This window comes from Odocoileus virginianus, unplaced genomic scaffold (assembly GCF_023699985.2).
Source record: "Odocoileus virginianus isolate 20LAN1187 ecotype Illinois unplaced genomic scaffold, Ovbor_1.2 Unplaced_Scaffold_38, whole genome shotgun sequence".
Taxonomy (NCBI): domain Eukaryota; kingdom Metazoa; phylum Chordata; class Mammalia; order Artiodactyla; family Cervidae; genus Odocoileus; species Odocoileus virginianus.
In genome coordinates, this window is record NW_027224300.1 from 179,716 (window position 1) to 198,204 (window position 18,489).

Sequence of the window (18,489 nt, forward strand, 5' to 3'; positions counted from 1 at the left end):
GATGCCTCATCCAAACAATGAACAAAAACCAAACCAAAAACACAAACCAAATCATGAGCAGACAGGATTATGACCTCACACACCCTGCCCATTAGAGGAAAAAAAAAAAACCTCACCTCCTCCCACCAGAAAGCAAGCGCAAGTCACAGCCAACACAAGGCCTACACAAACCACTGGACCAAGCTTACCCACCAAGGACAGAAACCAAAAGGAAGAAGGAATTTGACCTTGAAGACTGGGAAAAGGAGACCTCAAACACAGTAAGTTAAAAAAATGAAAAGGCAGAGAAATATTGTGCAAATGAAGGAACAAGCTAGAAACTCACAAGACCAAATAAACAAAGAGGAAATAGGCAAACTACCTGAAAAAGAATTCAGAGTAATGATAGTAAAGATGATCCAAAACCTCAAAAATAGAATGGAGAAAATGCAAGAATCAATTAACACATTTAACAAGGACCTAGAAGAAATAAAGAATAAACAGAGATGAATAACACAATTACTGAAATTAAAAATACTCTAGAAGGAATCAATAGCAGAATAACTGAGGCAGAAGAATGGATAAGTGAGCTGGAAGATAGAATGGTGGAAATAGCTGCCAAAGAGGAGAATAAAGGAACAAGAATGAAAAGAACTGAGGATAGTCTCAAAGATGTCTGAGACAAAATGCACTAAAATCAAATAGGAGTCCCAAAAGAAGAAGAGAAAAAGAAAGGGTCTGAGAAAATTTTTGAAGAGATTATAATGGGTAAGAAAGCTGTGGTACATATACACAATGGAATATTACTCAGCTATTAAAAAGAATGCATTTGAATCAGTTCTAATGAGGTGGATGAAACTAGAGCCTATTATACAGAGTGAAGTAAGTCAGAAAGGAAAACACCAATACAGTATATTAACACATATATATGGAATTTAGAAAGACGTAATGACCCTATATGCAAGGCAGCAAAAGAGACACAGATGTAAAGAACAGACTTTTGGACTCTGTGGGAGAAGGTGAGGGTGGGATGATTTGAGAGAATAGCATTGAAACATGTATATTATCATATGTGAAATAGATCGCCAGTCCAGGTTCAATGCATGAGACAGGGTGCTCAGGGCTGGTGCACTGGGATGACCCTGAGGGATGGGATGGGGAGGGAGGTGGGAAGGAGGGTCAGGATGGGGAACACATGTACACCCATGGCTGATTCATGTGAATGTATGGCAAAAACCACCACAATATTGTAAAGTAATTAGCCTCCAATTAAAATAAATTTAAAAAATTTCCCCAACATGGGAAAGGAAATAGTCAATCAAGTCCAAGAAGCACAGAGTCCCATACAGGATAAACCCAAGGAGAAACATGCCAAGACACATACTAATCAAACTAACAAAGACTAAACACAAAGAAAGAATATTAAAAGCAGCAAGGGAAAAGCAACAAGTAAACATACAAGGGAAACTCCATACGATTAACAGCTGATCTTTCAGCAAAAACTCTGCAGGCCAGAAGAGAATGGCAGGATATATTTAAAGTACTGAAATGGAGGTGGGGCCTCTGAAGAAGTGAAGTGAAGTGAGGTGAAGTGAAGTTGCTTCAGTCATGTCCAACTCTTTGCGACCCCATGGACTGTAGCCTGCCAGGCTCTTCTGTCCATGGGATTTTCCAGGCAAGAATACTGGAGTGGGTTGCCATTTCCCTTCTCCAGGGGATCTTCCCAACCCAGGGATCAAACCTGGGTCTCCCTGCATTGCAGGCAGACTCTTTACTTTCTGAGTCACAGGGAATTCCTTCTGAGGAAGTTATTAAGGTTAAATGAAGTGTAATGGAGAGATACCCTTGTAATTAAGGTTAAGTAATTAAGTAATTAAGGTTAAATGAAGTCTAATGGGAGATACCCTTGTGATACAAGGAGATACCCTTGGAGGTACCACACGTCCAAGGTCAGAGAAACCCCAGCAAGACCGGTAGGTGGTGGAGCGGCTGTGAGGAGATAACCCATGTCCAAGGGCAAAGGAGAAGCCCCAGCAAGACGGTGAAAGTGAAGTTGCTCAGTCGTGTCCGACTCTTTGTGACCCCGTGGACTGTAGCCCACCAGGCTCCTCCGTCCATGGGATTCTCCAGGCAAGAATACTGGAGTGGGCTGCCATTTCCTTCTCCAGGGCATCTTCCAACCCAGGGATTGAACCCAGGTCTCCCACTTTGCAGGCAGACGCTTTAACCTCTGAGCCACCAGGGAGGGGTGAATTCGCATTTAGAATCTAACCCCATTCCTGCCAGAGATGCTCAGAGGGCTCAAACAAACCTTGAGGACCCAGGACCCCACAGAGACTGAGACAGAACTGTGTCTGAGTGTTTCCTGTGGAGGTATGGGTCGGCGGTGGTCTGCTGCAGGGACAGGGGCTCTGGGTGCAGCAGACTTGGGTATGGCATAAGCCCTCTTGGAGGAGGTCGCCATTAACCCCACCATAGAGCTGCCAGAACTTACACAGGACTGGGAAATAGACTCTTGGAGGGCACAACAGAACCTTGTGCACCAGGACCCAGGAGAAAGGAGCAGTGACCCCACAGGAGACTGTCCTGGACTTGCCTGTGGGTGTCCGGGAGTCTCCAGCAGAGGCATGGGTCAGTGGTGGCCTGCTGCAGGGTTGGGGGCACTGACTGTAGCAGTACATGCATGGGATCTTTTGAGTGAGGTCACCATTATCTTCATTACCTCTATCATAGTTTGGCCTCAGGTAAATAGCAAATTTGGAAAACTCAGCAGTGGCCACAGGACTGGAAAAGGTCAGTTTTCATTCCAATCCCAAAGAATGCTCAAACTACCACACAATTGCACTCATCTCACACGCTAGTAAAGTAATGCTCAAAATTCTTCAAGCCAGGCTTCAGCAATACATGAACCGTGAACTTCCAGATATTCAAGTTGGTTTTAGAAAAGGCAGAGGAACCAGAGATCAAATTGCCAACATCTGCTGGATCATCGAAAAAGCAAGAGAGTTCCAGAAAAACATCTGCTTCTGCTTTATTGACTATGCCAAAGCCTTTGACTGTATGGATCACAATAAACTGTGGAAAATTCTGAAAGAGATGGGAATACCAGACCACCTGACCTGCCTCTTGAGAAACCTACATGCAGTTTAGGAAGCAACAGTTAGAACTGAACATGGAACAGCATACTGGTTCCAAATAGGAAAAGGAGTCCGTCAAGGCTGTATATAGTCACCCTGCTTATTTAACTTATATGCAGAGTACATCATGAGAAATGCCAGGCTGGAAGAAGCACAAGCTGGAATCAAGATTGCCAGGAGAAATATCAATAACCTCAGATATGCAGATGACACCACCCTTATGGCACAAAGTGAAGAGGAACTAAAAAGCCTCTTGATGAAAGTGAAAGAGGAGAGTGAAAAAGTTGGCTTAAAGTTCAACATTCAGAAAACTAAGATCATGGCATCTGATCCCATCACTTCATGGGAAATAGATGGGGAAACAGTGGAAACAATGTCAGACTTTATTTTTTGGGGCTCCAAAATCACTGCAGATGGTGATTGCAGCCATGAAATTAAAAGACGCTTACTTCTTGGAAGGAAAGTTATGACCAATCTAGATAGCATATTAAAAAGCAGAGACATTACTTTGCCAACAAAGGTCTGTCTAGTCAAGGCTATGGTTTTTCCAGTGGTCATGTATGGATGTGAGAAGAAGACTCTTGAGAGTCCCTTGGACTGCAAGGAGATCCAACCAGTCCATCCTAAAGGAGATCAGTCCTGGGTGTTCATTGGAAGGACTGATGCTGAAGCTGAAACTCCAATACTTTGGCCACCTGATGCAAAGAACTGACTCATTGGAAAAGACCCTGATGCTGGGAAAGATTGAAGGCAGGAGGAGAAGGGGATGACAGAGGATGAGATGGTTGGATGGCATCACCGACTCAATGGACATGAGTTTGAGTAAACTCCAGGAGTTGGTGATGGACAGGGAGGCCTGGCATGCTGCAGTCCATGGGGTCGCAAAGAGTCAGACACAACTGAGAGACTGAACTGAACTGAACTGAACTAAGGGTGGTGCCTTGATCTGATATGATTAGTGTCCTTATAAAAAGAGATATCAGAGAAGCTCATGCTCACTGTCTATGTGAATCCAGCCAGGAAAGGCCATTTGAGGAAACAATGAGAAGACAGCCATCTATAATGGAACAGGATAGAAAACCCAGAAATAACCCATGCACCTATGGTCAATTAATCTATGACAAAGGAGGCAAGACTACACAATGTTGGAAAGACAGTCTCTTCAACAAATGGTGCTGGGAAAACTGGACAGCCACATGTAACAAAATTATTTTAGATCATTCCTTAACTCTATACACAAAAATAAGCTCAAAATGGATTAAATATCTAAATGTGAGACTGGACACTATAAAATTCCTAGAGGAAAATATAGGCAGAACACTCTCTGACATAAATCACAGCAACATCTTTTTCAATCCATCTCCCAGAATAATGGAAATAAAAGCAAAAATAAATGGGACCTACTTAAAAGCTTTTGCACAGCAAAGGAAACAATAAACAATAAAAAAACTACAGATTGGGAGAAAATATTTGCAAATAATGTGACCAATAAGGGATTAGTCTCCAAAATTTACAAACAGCTTATGATGCTTAATAGCATCAAAACAAACAACCCACTCAAAAAATGGGCAGAAGACCTGAATAGACATTTCTCCAAAGAGGACATACAGATGGCCAAGAGGCACATGAAAAGACATTCAACATTGCTACTAGTTATTAGATAAATGCAAATTAAAACTACAACGAGATATCATTTCACGCCAGTCAAAATGGCTATCATCAAAAAATCCACAGAGAACAAATGCTGTAGAGGATGTGGAGAGAAGGGCACCCTCTTACACTGCTGGTGGGAATGTAAATTGGTATAGCCATTATGGAGAACAGTATGGAGGTTCTCAAAAAAAATTAAGAGCTACCATATGACCCTGCAATTCCACTCCTGGGCATATATCCAGAGAAAAACATGATCTGAAAGGATACATGCACCCCAGTGTTCACTGTAGCACTATTTACAATAGCCAAGACATGGAAGCAACCTAAATGCCCATTGACAGAAGAATAATAAATATAAACAATGGAATATTACTCAGCCATTTAAGAGAATGAAATGCCATTTGCAGCAACATGGACATAGAGAGTATCATACTGAATGAAGTTAGAGAAGGAGAAATATCATGTGATATCCTTACATGTGGAATCTAAGAAGAAATGATACAAATGAACTTACAAAACAAAAACAGACTCACAGACTTAGAAAACAAACTTATGGTTGCCAGGGGGAATGGATAGTTAGTGCCTTTGAGAAGGTCAAGTACACACTACTACATTTATATTTTTAATTTACTTTTTATTTTTTTTTAACACCAGAAGTCTAAGATCAATGTTCTGGCTGAATCCATTTCTAACAAGGGCTTCTTTCCTGGCTGTCTACTGTTTTTCCCCCAAACTTTAAACTTTTTATTTTGCATTGGGACAATGTTGTGATAGTTTCAGGTAAACAGCGAAGGAACTCAGCCATCCATATACATGTATCCATTCTCACCTAAACCCTGCTCCCCTCCAGGCTGGCATATAATATTGAGCAGAGTTCCATGTGCTATTCAAAAGGTTTTAAATATAGCAAATATTTAAAATGGATAACCAACAAGGACCTACATGGAACTCTGCTCAATGTTATGTTCCATGTGCTAGAGAATAGGTTTCTGTTAGTTATCCATTTAAAATATATACACTCCTATATTTAAAATGGGTAACTAACAAGGGCCTACATGGAACTCTGCTCATTGTTATGTGCCAGCCTCGATGGGAGGGGGTTTGGGGGAGGATGGATACATGTATATGTATGGCTGAATCCCTTGGCTGTTCACCTGAAACTACCACAACATTGTTAATCAGCTATATCCCAATACAAAATAAAAAGTTTAAAGTTTGGGGGGAAAAAAGTAGACAGCCATCTACAAGCCAAGAAGGAAGCCCTTGTTAGAAATGGAATCAGCCAGAACCTTGATCTTAGACTTCCTTCATCTCCAGAATTGTACGAGAACACATTTCTGTTGCTTAAGTCACCCAGCCTATGGTATTCTCTTATGGTAGCCCAAGCTAAGACAGTGGTTATGTAGGAGAATGTACTTATCCTTGGGAAATGCACAGGGAAGTATCCAGGAACAAGGAGCCATCATGTCTGCAACCTACTATAAAGTGGTTCATAAAAAGGAAATGATGCTTATATATATAAATGTGTATAGAGAGAGAGGATGGAGGGAAGGAAGGAGGGAGAATCACAAAGAAAATGTGGTAAAATACTAACAATTGTTGAATCTGGTTGAAGGGCTTATAGGAATTCTGTGTATTATTCACAGAAATCCTCTCTCAGTTTGAAATTATTTCTAAATAAAAGGTTTAAAAAATTAACTGGTCCTTTGGGGGTATGGGTTCATTAGGAATGAGCAGTATTTTAGACCAATAATTATGGAATCTTTCCAATCTGATTAGGCTCACTTTATCAGAGACTATTTCCTTACCTGGGCACAGTATTGGGTCCTTGTTTCCATGTTTCAAAATTTCCTATCTTACTTTACTTTCTCTGTAGTCCTGCATCTATAGGACAAGCAACTTGTCAACATTCTATAGATGAGGCACTTGCAGTTGAAGGGGGCTTGCCTGGGTGACCTTCACCAATGACCCTGGCCTGCTTGGAGGGCCACTGAACCAAAATGTATCCAGGGCACTAGAAAGCATTTCCCTGTTTCCCAAAGATATGAAGCACTGAAACATCTCCCTTTTCTTTGTGCGAGACAGAGCACATGCTTCTAGCCATGCTCACCCCGAACATGACAATGACTCTGGACACTTCCTCTTCTCACCTCCTCCCTCCACCCTGTATAAACAGAAAGACAGGTGTTCTGATCCAAAACCATGTACCACCACCACCAACCTCACTGCCACCATCACACTTGGTCTCCTTTTCATGGGGAAGCAGAGTCCAGAATCTCCAGTGCCCCGGCCACCTGGCATAGCTGGCTGGGAAGATGGGATGGGCTTAAGGGCTTCTCTGGGAGAACCCTGGGCAGCCCCCAGCAGCAGGCTCAGCCTTGGCCTACATGTCACTGTGAAACCTCTCTGCTGCTGAGGATGTAGTAGTGCTTTCTTCCACTCCCTGAGTTCCGAGGGCCTCTTAGGGCCCATTCTCTGAGGGGTCAGCCAGCCCTGCTACTCTCCCCATATTGTCCAGGAAACCCTGTAGGAAAACTGTCCTCCAGCCAGTCCCACTTCAGCCCTTCCTGTGTTCCCCACCAACATTCCTCTCAGTGGAATTTACTTCTCCAAATTCTAGCTAAGTTTCCTCCTGCCTGGGCCCTTCCTGCACCATCTTCTCAGCTTCAGCATTGCGCCCCCTCCGCCCCCCCACCGCCGCCACGCTTCCTCAGGTCCCCACCCTGAGTGGCACCCAAGTGTAAAAAGTACTTTTGAGAAGCCTCTGTGCATTGGCTCTTGGAGCCATTCATCAGTCAGCCAAGCGCTGGATCTTGTGCTGGGTATGAGGGGGTCACCCTCTGTCCCTGGGGAGCTGACAGGCTGTACTGGAAGTGTGCCTTGTGTGACACAGTCCCCTCATGTACCAGGAGCCCAGTTCCAGCCACTGCCCTGCTAATGGGACCTCTGTCCTTTCCCCTGGGACCCAGGTGGGCCCATGGCCCAGTCTCTCCATGCTAAGATGAGGGCAGTGTCCTAGGAGGGTGGCAATGCTGCCCTAGTACCCTCCACCCACAGGGCCCACCACTCACCCTGGAATCTTATGAGAGGGAAAAGGAACCTCTATCTTGTTTGGACCAAAGAACTCTGGGGTCTCTTCATTGCAGGAGTTCCACCTCCACCCTAACCCCTCCTCCATTCCAAGGCTAGCAGCCTCAGGCAACATGGCCCCTTCAGAGCACACTTTTATCTTCTTGGTACCTCGTTGCACTAAACTCACCTGTTAATGAGAGTGTCCTCCACGTTAGGTTTTTAAGCTCCTCCAGGGTAGACTCCGTTTTATCCTAGACTGTCTCCTTGCACTTAGCATAATCACGGCATACCCCAGGTGGCCAAAGGATCTGCATTTCTAAAAGTGTGGAATAGGAAGGAAATTTCCCACCTGGGCCTCAAAGACTTCCAGTCACTCCGCCTTATTTCTGTGGTCATTTTCTATACCTTATCATATGATTTTGGTGATTCCTAACAAGTTAGGACAGCTACAAGTACATTCTCTCTTCAATGACTCTCCAGTATATTTCAAGTAAGATTCCCACCCTTGCAAAGTGCCTCACCCAGGGTTTCCTGTCTTAAGACTCATGGATCATCTTAGTCTGCATCAAGCCTTCTTACTGGAATTTCCTGGTACCCAAAGTTAGTCTACTGAATCCTTCCCATTCTTTAAGAATGAGCTCAAAATGCTGGAAAGGGTGTGGAGAAAAGCAAACTCTCCTATACTGTTGGTGGGAAGGTACATTGGTGCAGCCACTATGGAGAACAGCATGGAGATACCTTAAAAAACAAAATAGAGGGGGACTGGGATGGGGAATAAAAAAAAAAATAGAGCTACCATATGATCCAGCAATCCCACTCTTGGGCATATACCCAGAGAAAACCATAATTCAAAGACACGTGCACCCCAGTGTTTACTGCAGCACTATTTACAACAGCCAAGACATGGAAGCAACCTAAATGTCCATCAACAGAGGAATGGATAAAGAAAATGTGGTACATATATATTATACAATAGAATATTATTCACCCATAAAAAATAAAATAATGCCATTCACAGCAACATGGATGGACCTAGAGATTATACTAAGTGAAATAAGCCAGACAGAGAAAGACAAATATCATATGATATTGCTTATATATGGAATCTTTAAAAAAAAGATACAAATGAACTTATATACAAAACAAAAATAGACTCACAGATATAGAAAACAAATTATGGTTACCAAAGGGGAAAGGGTGGGGGAGGGATAAATTAGAAGTTTGGGATTAACATATACACATTCCTATAGAGTTGGTAAAGAATCTGCCTGCAGTGCAGGAGACCAAGAGATGGGGGGTTTGATCCTTGGGTTGGGAAAATCCCCTGGAGAAGGAAAGGGCAACCCACTCCAGTATCCTTGCCTGGAAAATCTCATGGACAGAGGAGTCTGGTGGGCTGCAGTCCATGGGGTCACAAAGAGTCGGGCATAACTGAGCGACTAACACTTACACTTACTTATATATAAAATAGATAACCAACAAGGACCTATGGAGTCTCCCTGGTGGCTCAGTGGTAAAGAATCCGCCTGACAATGCAGGAGGTGCAGGTTTGATCCCTGGGTTGGGAAGATCCCCTGGAGAAGGAAATGGCAACCCACTCCAGTATTCTTGCCTGGGAAATCCTGTGGACAGAGAAGCCTGGTGGGCTACAGGAGTCAGAATAGGGTTGCAAAAGAGTCAGACACGATTTAATGACTAAACAACAACAACAACAAATGACATACAGTATAGCACCTAGAGCTATACTCAATATTTTGTAATAATCTGTAAGGGAAAAGAATCTGAAAAAAGAATATATATATATATATATATATATAAACTGAGTCACTTTGCTATACACCTCAAACCAGCACAACACTGTAAATCAACTATGATAAAAACAGTAAATTTCCAATAATATAAATGTAAATGATGGAGTAATAAGATTAATGATTTAGGATTAAGGGTATGTAGTTCTAGAAGTTTTTTTTTAAGCTCTTGTAACTAATATTTTGGAAAATATCTTTTCCCTGATATAGTTTGTTCTATTTATCCTCTATAAACATTTAGTTGGATTTTAACATAGTACCCTTTATGGTGGTATCACCAGCTTCTTTCAGCTGGAGATAGCATAGCATAATGAAAACTGCACAAGCTCTGGCAAAAAAAGACCAAGAAATTAACATATTCAAGTTAAGATATGGTAAAATGAAGAAAGTAATCAAACAATGGGAATTTATGGAAAAAAAAAGATACAGAAAGTCTGTAGCTAAAAATCACAGTAAGTGAAAGTAAGAAATCAACAGGTTTTACTAAGAATAAAACCACCATATGACCCAGCAATCCCACTTCTAGGCATATACCTGAGGAAACCAAAATTGAAAGACACATGTATCCCATTGTTCATTGCAGCACTATTTACAATAGCTAGAACATGGAAGCAACCTAGATGTCCATCGACAGATGAATGGATAAAGAAGTTGTGGTACATATACACAATGGAATATTACTCAGCCATAAAAAGGAATGCATTTGAGTCAGTTCTGATGAGGTGGATGAACCTAGAACCTATTATACAGAGTGAAGTGAGTCAGAAAGAGAAAGATAAATATCATATTCTAATGCATATATACGGAATCTAGAAAAATGGTACTGAAAAATTTATTTACAGGGCAGCAATGGAGAAACAGACATAGAGAATAGACTTATGGACATGGGGAGAGGGGAGGAGAGGGTGAGATGTATGGAAAGAGTAACATGGAAACTTATATTACCATATGTAAAATAGACAGCCAACAGGAATTTGCTGTATGGCCTCAGGAAACTCAAACAGGGGCTCTGTATCAACCTAGAGGGGTGGGATGGGGAGGGAGATGGGAGGGAGGTTCAAAAGGGAGGGGATATATGTATACCTATGGCTGATTCATGTTGAGGTTTCAGATGAGCCCCCAAGATGAAAGGTTGTTGCTAAATGATAAGACGCTGGGACTCTTGGCCTCTGGAGGAGATGAATTCAATCTGGGGCCAGAGACGAGGCTGGATTGCTCAGAGCTTTTGTGTAATAAAGTTTTATTAAAGTATAAAGGAGATAGAGAAAGCTTCTGACATAGGCATCAGAAGGGGGCAGAAAGAGTACCCCCCTGCTAGTCTTCAGCTGGATGTTATATAGTCACTAGCAGTCTGTTAATGAAAAGAAAGGAATGTCTTAAAACTCAGAATGGCACCAGGCCCCTCATCCATAAGATGCATTTTGGGATAATCTTGGCACCAGATGATTCATCCCAGGCCATAAAACGACTGACTTGAATCTTGTAGAAAGGGCAGATTACCATACAAGTAGTTTTGTTTACATAGATTAGGGGAACAATATCTGAGTATAACATACTGGAACAATATCTGAGTATAACATACTGGTTTGTCAAGTAGGTTCTGAGCCATTTGGCTTGAAGACAGAGTCTGGGGTAAATGCATAGCACATTAACATACTTAAGACAAACATTTCCATAAGAAAAATGTGTCGGTTAACTCAAGGTTTGAGAATAGTTAGCTTCAGGTGAAACCAGGTGTCATGGCAACACAGTATTTTAAGAGAAACCTCCTTTTAAATTTGTATAGAGAAGGAAAAAAATATCGCTAGTTTGTTTCCTCCTGCCGCTTAAGAGAGAGAAAAATGTCTGACACTTGCAGCCTATTTCCTCCATTTGGAGACCCCTGGCCTTCCTGCCTGTTACCCTCTCATTCCCCCCTTTTCTTTTAGGAGAATTATGTTGCCTAGGGAAAAGGGGCATCATTCTCATTCCATAACTGCTTCTGAGCTGACAAGGGGCATCTGTCCCTAAATTGGTGAGGCAACATATTCTCCTAACCCTCATATTGAGGGTCTCTGATCCAGGGGCCCCAAGTAGTAGCTGGAAGAAGCTGCTGCAGTAGCAGGAGTTTGAGCAACCATTTGTAACTTAAAAGTTTTCATGGGACTAGAAACAAATCCAGTTACACAGTTACAGATGCAGGGAGCAAACAGCAAAAACAAAACAATCAGAATTATAGGAACTAAGTTAGTTTTCCACCATGGGGAACTAGTTAACATCTCTCAAAGTGAGGCAATTGAGGCTTCAGGAGTATCTATAGTCCCAATCATTTTGTTCATGTGTTTAGTAAAATGAGTAACATTAGTGTTCATATCAGGTATATATGTACAGCATTGGGTATGAATAATGGCACAAGTTCCTCCTTGTGCAGCTGTCAGAATATCTAAAGCCAATCTGTTTTGTAAAACCACCTTTCTAATTTGTGCTTGTTCAGCATTAAGAGCTGAAATAGACTTTTTGAGAATCTTGTAATGCCTGTTGAGTAAAATTAGTCAAAGCATCCACTCGTAGCATAACATCTGTAGTTCCCAAAGAGGAAACAAAACACTGCAGCCAAATAATCCTACCAGTGAAATACAGACTTTGCCTACCGAATTTTAAGGTGGGATAAATTAGAAGGCTTTTCTGGAAGCTCTGAAAATATAAAGCTGTGAGTAAAGGCTAGACCCAGGGTGCATCTCCCTATCCAACCAGGGGGAAGCCATGCCCATAGGTAAGAGCCACATATCCAGTAGGTCCTGTTTGGAGCAAGCCAGCATGACTGAGATATCCAGTCCCAATCAGTGCCTGGCCAGGCAAAGGGAGGACCTGAACTGGGGTTGGAAAACATGGGAATGATTACATTGCATATTTCCTGAGGCAAAAATCCCAATTGTTTCCAATCATTGTAATTAAGTTGTTGGCTAACTTTTGGGGATGGCTCTGTTTGTTCCCAGCATATAGGGGCAGTAGATATTAGATGTCCTTTTTCAGGAGTTAGCCATATAACCTCATCCCATATTTGATAAACGTCAGGTAAAAAACCATTAGATCTAGACCCATTTCCCTTATGTGTAGCAAAATAGTCATTAAACCGAGACAATGTATAATCAAAATTAAAAGTCATGTTATGTCCATAGTTAAAGTACAAAGTGTTGCACCAGTCCATTTTAGGATTGTTAGATGTCATCAGATGAAGAAGAGGCATCACATATGATTGTTGTTGAAGGTATTCGCAGACTTGGAGAAAGTCTTTTTCTTGAAGTGGAGATGTCCACCATGGGAAGCCTTCCACTGATGAAGAGGGGAGTGCTCCACAGACCCAGCAGTTAGACTGATTGTGGAATGCAGTGTAGGAGTGAGCCCAGGACAGGAAGGCATTGTCTTGAGGATCAAATGGCAGACTCAGGATTTTTGGAGTCAGCAGAAGTAGGCTCACATAGATTATCAGGCCCATCTGAAAAGTACAAAGTCAGAGCATAGAAAGTAAAGACATAAAATGACATCACTTAGTTCTGGTCAGGGTGCCACCTCTTAACTCGAGTGTGATGTACCCACGAATCAATTCCTGGCACTTTGACAGCTGTGGGAGAAGAAAGAATAACCTGGTAAGGGCCTTCCCAGAGGGGCTTGAGGGATGGGCCCCCAGATCCCAATGTTTTTATGAGGACCTCGGTTCCTGGCTCAAATAGAGGCTTGCTTGACTCAGAGGCTGGGTCAGGAGTCGTCTCCTGGAGTTCTGTTAATGCCTGTTGAAAAGCTGAGAGCTGAGTTACATAACTAGTTAATTCCAAGGCTTCAGGGTCTATAACAATGTCTGTGCATAAGAAAGGCCTTCCATAAATACATTCAAAGGGGGACAGTCCCTCCTTTTTTGGGGGCAGTTCGAGCCCTCATTAAAGCTATGGGTAGGACTTTAATCCAATTGTCCTGCATCTCTTGAGTTAATTTGCACAGATGTCTTTTGATAATGTCATTAGCTTTTTCAACCTTTCCTGAGGACTGGGGTCTCCAGGAACAGTGTAAGTGATATTCTATTCCTAGAGCTTTAGACACCCCCTGAGTTACTGCAGCTTTAAAGGCAGAGCCATTGTCATTCTGAAGGTTCAGTGGCAGCCCAAACCTGGGGATAATTTATGGATTAAAATCTTTATAACCTCCTTAGCCTGTTCCCTACGACAGTGAAAAGCCTCAATCTATCTAGTAAAAGTATCTACCCAAACATGTAAGCAAGAATATCTATTAGCTTTTGGCATATGAGTAAAATCAATTTTCCAGTCCTCTCCGGGATACTTTCCACTTCATTGTAATCCAGATATTGCTAGCTTTTCAGTGACAGAAACCAACAAAATTCTGTAAAGCAATTATCCTTCAATAAAAAAATAAATTAAAAAATCAACAGAGGGTTTTAGTAGCAAACTGGAAACAGGTGAGGCATGGATAGTGAGCCCAGAAGATAAGAAAATAGAAAATATCATTACTGAATTACAGAGAGCTAAAAGAATGGAAGACAATGAAAAGAGACTCAAGGCACATGGTGAAAAAAATCTAAAAGATGCAATCACAGAAAGGGAGGCGTTCGCTGCTGAGTGTTGGTGAGGGTGTGGAACAGCGGAAATTCTCCTCCTCTTGCTAGGGGGGATGTAAAATGGTATAGCCACTTTGGAAAATATCAATAGTTGCTTCAAGAGCTAACAATATATCTATCATATGGTCCAGCCATTCAATTTCTATGTATATACCAAACAGAATTGTGTACATATGTGCACTAAATAGCATGTACTAGAATGTCCAGAGGAGCTTTATTGATAACAGCCAAAAACTGTTTTTACTTCAGATTGATCAGCCACAGAATGGATAAAGGATCAAATAATTCTGTAGGAACAACAGTATAGCAGATGCTCATGGCAAGATACCCATTGTATTAAATAAAGCTTCCCAGTTAAAAAAAAAATCATATAATGAACACCATACTATTGAGTATTCATATAACAAACCTTTTTTGAACTCCTTTTATGTAGCTGGGGTTTTCCTGGGTGTTTGGGGACACAGAAATTGCAGAATACACATTTCCTATCCTTGAAGGGCTTATAGCCAGTAGTGTGGACACCCAAATGCTGCAAAGCTGTGGAAGGGGTATAAGTTTTGAAAGGTTCATTGTGTCCTTCAGGCTGATCTGGAAAAGGCATTTCCAGGTGGACACATCAGGCGGGACAGGGCACAGGTGCCAGATAAATGTGGCAGGTAACTACAGATACCTGGGAATGAAAGGCAACTGGAATTGGAGGGTGTGAGTAAGCTAACAGGTCACAGGCTGGGGCCAAGGCAGAAAAGGGAGCAAGGATGAGTTTGTCCCCGTGTCTGTCAGCGGTAGAGCTGTCGGCATTTTGGGTGGGACAGTTCTGTGCTGGGCAGATCTATCCCACACCCTGCAGGATGTTTCATCTCCCCACCTCTATCGGACAAATGACTTCAGTCCTGCCTCGTCTTGTGACAATTGAAAATGCCTCTTCACATTTCCAAAACGGTACAAGTACACATCACGGGGAGCTGAGAAAGGCACTCCTGGGTCACTGAGAATGTTTAACTTCTTGATCTCAGGGGTGGTTACAAGGCTGTGCTCTAAAATTCATTGAGCTATACTTTTAAAATGTGTATGCTTTCCTGGATAAATGTTATACTTTGATTTAAAAGTTTATAGAAGCTCCCACTATAATATTGTTAAGTAATTAACCTCCAACTAATAAAAATAAATGAAAAACAACAACAACAAAAAGTTTATAGAAAAAACTTATGGGCTTAAAGGAACATATAGAGGAAAATTTATAATCTTAAATGAATATGTTGGGAACAATAAAAATTTGCTAGCTAAGTGTCCTCCTCAAGAAGTTATAAAGAGAACAACAAAGTGATTTCAAATAATAGGAGAAAGGTGAATAAAGAGACATTTTCTAAAAATATACATTATACTTGACATATGAAACCAAAATACCACTGAAATAAGAAAGAGTCTATAGACCACTCAAATTTGATTCAAATAAAGTTAAAACTGATATAGAATCAGGAGTGAGAAAGGGAACATAATTAACACAACCAGAGGAGATTTTTAAAGGACGAAAACACAATGTGAATCTTCCAATTAAATGTGGTAGACTGGCCACAAGCAGTTAAGTCAGATTTTTTCTAAGAAACAAAAATAGCAACTGTAAACAAATGTTTGTTTTGATATATAAACTCACCATGTGAACAAAGGAGATGTTGTGAGAGCATAACAGTTTTCTGGAAAGCAACCAAAACAGTGGACACAGACCCAGCCAAGCAGACCAGAGAATCCAGCCCCTTGGCCCAGCAGAGTCCCTGAGGGGCACATTAAGATAAGAATTGCTGTAAATATTGAGGGCTCCCAGTTCTGGGTTATGGGAACTCAGTGTGGATCTGGGGCACCTCAGGATGGTCTGGTAGTGACAATAGAAAGTGAAGTTGCTCAGTTGTGTCCAACTCTTTGGGATCCCATGAACTGTAGCCCAGCAGGTTTTACCGTCTGAGCCACCAGGGAAGCCCAGTGGCTTCTTAGGGTCAAATGACTAGTTTAGATGCTTAGAAGATATTATTAATAGTGTTTTGAAGGTTTTAACTAAAAGAGTAAGTCAAGAAAAAAAAGGTATATAAATTTGAAGGGAGTCTGGTGCTTCTCTGCGTATCCCAGATTATTGAAGCTGGAGATATCACTACTGATAGAGTTGTGAAGGTTTAGGTATGGGAAATGAGAAAGTGGAATAATTGATATAATTTTAGGGGGAGTGTTCCATGCCCCCATTTTCTGGGCCCAGAAGAGGTCAGAAAGTGAAATAACTCATATAAATAACCCATATAAGTGCAGTGTGTATAAACCTACACACTGTTCTGTGGTGGGTCTGAGCCCAGCCGGAAAGGGTTCTTTCTACTGTGGCCTTAGGTATCATGGTAGTACCACTAGGTCTGACTGACCTTGTAATTCATGGGGATCTTCTCGTGCAGTCCCCACAGTCAGGCCACCCCCTTCTCAGCTGCAGCAGGAACTCTCCACATCCCAGGGGGGCTTGGAAAGCAGATGAATCACAAGCAAATGGCTGTGGACACAGGAAGGGGCAGAGGTCAGCAGAGAGGCCCAGCACCTGAAAGTATTTCATGCACCACCCAGCTTGGAATGATAAAATGGAGATGATGATAGTACTCACCTGGTACAGTGTTAGGCTGAGAAAAGGAGCTGAAGAAAGTAAAGCACTTAGCACAGTGCCAGCTCATAAGGGCAGAATGCTAATAGTTGTTATTTCTGTTAGCACATGTCTGTGTGCTAAGTCGCTTCAGCCGTGTCCAACTCTTTGGGACCCCATGGACTGCAGTCTGCCAGGCTTCTCTGTCCATGGAATTCTCCAGGCAAAAATACTGAAGTGGATTGCCATTTCCTCCTCCAGGGGATCTTCCCCACCCAGGGATCAAATCCAAGTCTCTTATGTCTCCTGCATTGGCAGGCTGGTTCTTTACCACTAGCACCACCAGGGAGGCCCCCTTTCCTGGTGGCTCAGCATATTTCTATCCTTAACTAATTAGGATGCCCTAGAAAAACCCATCACACCCCTTTAGTATGCTCAGAACCTAGCTTCAAACGCTCTTCACCAGTCATGACGTAGATACCATCTTCATCCCTATGTCATAAATGAAGAAGCTGAGAAATGGAGAGGATAAGGACAAAGTGCTCAAGTTTACACGAACAACAAACGTTTGGTCTGTCCAAAGCTTGAACTTCTAAAAGGGAGGTGACCCCGTGGCCAGCAAGCCAACAACTGCAAACAGCCGTCGCTTCAAAAGACACACACAAAAGGAAGCCCAAGTTTAGGCTGTGTTCTGGACCCGCCCTTTTCACCTATAATGGGCCAAAAGAAGCCGTAGTGGGTGGGGCATGTGGGAAACATCTACAAACACCCTGCCCTCCACATAGACGTCCCTCTGGAAGTACTTCAATTCTATTTTTCTGTCTTACTGCCAGTACCACTACTGGCATTGCTGCAACTTCTGTATTACTGTAGAATCACTGATTATGTCTCTCATACCCCGTCCACCACATAGACCACCCCACAAGCCCCGCACACCATAGAGATTTTGGAGGTAACTCACACTTAACTCTTGTGTGAGTGAAGAGCGAATATATATTTCGTTTAGTTAGTTCGACCTGAGAAGAGAGCCCAAATTTAGCATTTTTAGTCCCGAAAATGGATTAGCCGCTGAGACTCCCATAACCTCAGTGTACCCGAGCACCGCCCTTATCGCCCTTCCAGGGCGAGACTAAGTGGAACCAGACTGACGGATGGAGAGATGGGAAGGGCCATGTTTTACAGAATTAGATGGGATTGTAGAGAACTCTAGCATGCAAGCAGGGAGAGGAGGAAAAGAAACGACCAGTGGACACTGTGAGGGCTGTGTATGGAGCCCATAAGGGAGCATACCTTGTGCAGGAGAGGGGCTCAGTGGATTTCAAATGATGGTGGAGACGAGGGAGGCACAGGTGGAATACAAGGCAGGAGTGATGCGTAGAGTATGTGAAGGGATGGGGACATGGATGCAGGGCTATGTATATATAACGGTAAAGTATATTCTCTGATCACAATGGAATTGGACTATAAATCATAACAATAGATGGGAATAGCAAAGTGTATTATAATCCAATACTACATTATGTATTGAGGTGAAGGGAGAGATCCCACATAGGCCATCAGGGTGTGTGATCAGTTTCGTCTGACTCTTTGCAGCCCCATGGACTGTAGCCCGCCAGGCTCCTCTTACCT